At 43.5% G+C, this 3,549-nt stretch overlaps 1 long non-coding RNA gene across 1 annotated transcript; it reads right to left on the bottom strand.

Annotated features, from left to right (window-relative positions):
- On the bottom strand, positions 1 to 2,237 carry LOC112550732. Its single transcript, XR_003094700.1, has 3 exons — positions 1,937 to 2,237; positions 1,678 to 1,835; positions 1 to 144 (listed from the first exon to the last, which is right to left on the bottom strand). It is a non-coding gene; the product is annotated as an uncharacterized LOC112550732 (long non-coding RNA).
- Between the last annotated feature and the right edge of the window lie 1,312 nt (positions 2,238 to 3,549).

The following is a 3,549-nucleotide window of genomic DNA, read 5'->3' on the forward strand; positions in this document are numbered from 1 at the left end:
TTTAGTAGTATATTCTGAAGATAATATTTTGTTTTTATCTGGTTAATAAAAAGCAACTTTATAACACAGTATTCTTGATATATGGTATAGTCACAGAAATACAATTAGTAGCTTTCGTTGTCAGATGACGGCTCAGTTTCTTTCCTGAATTAAAAAAAAAAAGAAATTAAAAGATTTTTTTCAACTACAGGAAAAATTGGATTTTCATGTAAGTAACAATATTTTCTTCCTATTACCTAAATATGAGTATGATTTGGTAGCATCACTATAGGAGGCTATAAACTACCTCTTCCAGTGATGAACTTGTAGCTGTCCATTTAATTTAGGAAGATGCTAAGGTAGAATTAATGCTGTTACTAGAGCTGTGAGTTTAGCTTTATCATCTCTCTACTATATACACAGGGAAAAAGCTCTGCAAGGGCTTTTTTAGAATAAGAGAATAGGAGAGTGATTTCAGAGTCTTCCAAACTTGGGGGCTGAACACTGGAGTAACATATCAACTGCACATGCATACATTTGTTATCTCAGTTACTTGTTATTATAACCCTTAGAGGAAGCTGGTGAGGAAACATGGTGAGGTGCAAAAATGGTGATGGAGCTGAGGGACATGACTTATAAGGAAAGACTGGGGGAACTGGGCTTATTTAGTCTAGAGAAGAGACAACTGAGATGAGACTTAATAGCAGTCCTTAACTACCTAAAGGGGGGTTCGAAAGAGGATGGAGCTAGACTGTTCTCAGTGGTGGCAGATGATATAACAAGGAGCAATGGTCTCAAGTTGCAGCAAGGGAAGTTTAGGTTAGATATTAGGAAGAATTTTCTCACTAGGAGGGTAGTAAAACATGAACAGGTTACCAAGAGAGGTGGTGGAAGATCCATTCTTGGGGTTTGCAAAACCCAGCTAGACAAAGCTTTGGCGGGGGTGGTCCTGCTTTGAGCAGGGGATGGACTAGATGTGACCTCCTGAGGTCCCTTCCAGCCCTAACTTTCTAGGATTCTATGAAACTCATAAAAAATGTTTCTGATTGGTGCTTAGTTGCTTAGAAGGGAAGATGAAAGCCCAGTGCCATAGACCAAGTTATTCCATGCAATGAACATGTTAAAATGACAAACTTAAAATGAAAATGATTTATGCTATTGGGAATGAACCAGAGCCCTGGGTTCTGCCACCTCTACTGTGAGCAGAGGGGAACACAGCTGGGTGGAAACATTTGAAAGACTGCAGCACTAGCAGCTCTATACCACATCCACCATCCCATCTCCCTAATCGTAGGAAAGTGTCTTTGTTCCACTCCCTGGCATTGGGAAAGGAATGTGCAGGGAGATTTGAGCAGTTGGGCTCACTCTTATATTGTTCTCACTCCTAGCCTGTGGGCTCTCTGCACTACACACAAGGAGGGGCACCTAGCCTGATTTTGAGAGCAGGCCCTGGAAGCAGTGCAAAGACACCTAGTTCTGTGCAATCTTAGCCTTATGTAGCTGTCCCAAGGTTGGCAGGCATTCCCAGTGCATTGTGGGACACATTCTAGGATAGTGTGATGTGGAGTCACCAAGAGAAGAGTCGAACTGTATCCTAGTGTCTGTATCCTAGTATCCACTGTATCCTAGTGTCTAAAGAACTAGTGCATTAATGGAAAACAGCGTGCTAAGTTTAGGTTTTGCTAGTATTTAATTTACCTTAAATAAGCCTTGTTGAAAATTTCTTCTTCACCTGAGGAACCTTCATCATATAATTTCCTTGCCATGGATTTTTTATGTACAGCATCCAGTGGCAGATACATATCTCTAAGCCAAAGTGGTTTATCCATATTTGCAAGATTTGGTGCCTTAGAGATCTGAAAAAACACAGCAAACCAAATGATGCCATGCCGTATTGTCAACTAAGTGAGTAAGTACAATTAAGGAACAGGGGCTTTAAATATCCATCTTTTGTTACCATTTCAGGTGTGCTTTTTCTCTGACTGCCTTGTGAGAGTTTCTGAAAGGACCTTGGGGGGAGAAAAGCAAATTATTAATTATAACTAATTTTGGGAAAATGCTGTCTAAGCACTGTCCTGCCTGGTTGCTGCTCTGACAAGAGTCAGCACCTGGTTTGGTTGCTCAAGCTCTTGTGAAGCTTTTGGATTTAATGGATTTTAAGTAAAAGCAAAATATGGGGGCGAAAAGCCTCCATGTGTCTTTGTTCTCAAAGAATTTGCCCCTCAGTACATTTACAAACCAGTATGACCAAGGTTGGGCTACACATGACAACAGGGGCCCTTCCTTACCAGCATAAAGCAGCTATGTCCTTTTAAGTATTGTTGGGACTTAAAAAAGAGGACAGTTGGAACACAACAAAAGATGGGCTATTTGAGCTAAAGGACAATGCTGGCATAAGATCAAATGTGGCTAAATAGGCCACAAATAATTTTTGTCTGGAAATCAAAAGAAAGCTCCTAGCCATCACAGCCATAGGATTCTAGACCCACGTTCCAATTGCCATAGTGAGGGCAAACAACCTCATTAGCTCTACAGAGATATCCTCTGATAATCTGCACAGCTCAGCCAGGGCCTGGGAAAAAAGACATCTCAGTAGCACTATATTCCTTTCTTTTTTGTTTTGTTACACTGGCGTGAGACAGCAGTCAAGCCTGCTTGTTCCCAGCGGCCTTTCATAGATTCATAGACGTTAGGGTCAGAAGGGACCTCAATAGATCATCGAGTCCGACCCCCTGCATAAGCAGGAAAGAGCTCTGGGTCTAGATGACCCCAGCTAGATACTCATCTAACCTCCTCTTGAAGACCCCCAGGGTAGGGGAGAGCACCACCTCCCTTGGGAGCCCGTTCCAGACCCTGGCCACTCTAACTGTGAAGAAGTTCTTCCTAATGTCCAATCTAAATCTGCTCTCTGCTAGCTTGTGGCCATTATTTCTTGTAACCCCCGGGGGCGCCTTGGTGAATAAATACTTATCAATTCCCTTCTGTGCCCCCGTGATGAACTTATAGGCAGCCACAAGGTCGCCTCTCAACCTTCTCTTGCGGAGGCTGAATAGATCCAGTTTCTCTAGTCTCTCCTCGTAGGGTTTGGTCTGTAGGCCCTTAACCATACGAGCGGCCCTTCTCTGGACCCTCTCCAGGTTATCCGCATCCCTCTTGAATTGTGGCACCCAGAATTGCACGCAGTACTCCAACTGCGGTCTGACCAGCGCCCGATAGAGGGGAAGTATCACCTCCTTGGACCTATTCGTCATGCATCTGCTGATGCACGATAAAGTGCCATTGGCTTTTTTGATGGCTTCGTCACACTGCCGACTCATGTTCATCTTGGAGTCGGCAGTGATTTCAGCTGACAGCTAACCTTTTTGTAGTAACCTATATCAACTTGGGATTTATAAGAACTGTGGATTGGCCCAGTGTCTGCTCTAGTAGCAGTGTGTCCTCCTCTGTTGTTGTTACTTACGTGCTTTACAGAAGACTCCTATGCAAACCATGACTTTGTTGCCCTGGTCAGTGCCATGGCAAGGAAATTTGGCACTCGAGGCAAAGCCCGCAGCAGCAGCCCACCCTTGC

The sequence above is a fragment of the Alligator sinensis genome, unplaced genomic scaffold (assembly GCF_000455745.1).
Source record: "Alligator sinensis unplaced genomic scaffold, ASM45574v1 scaffold919_1, whole genome shotgun sequence".
In the NCBI taxonomy this organism is placed as follows: Eukaryota; Metazoa; Chordata; order Crocodylia; family Alligatoridae; genus Alligator; species Alligator sinensis.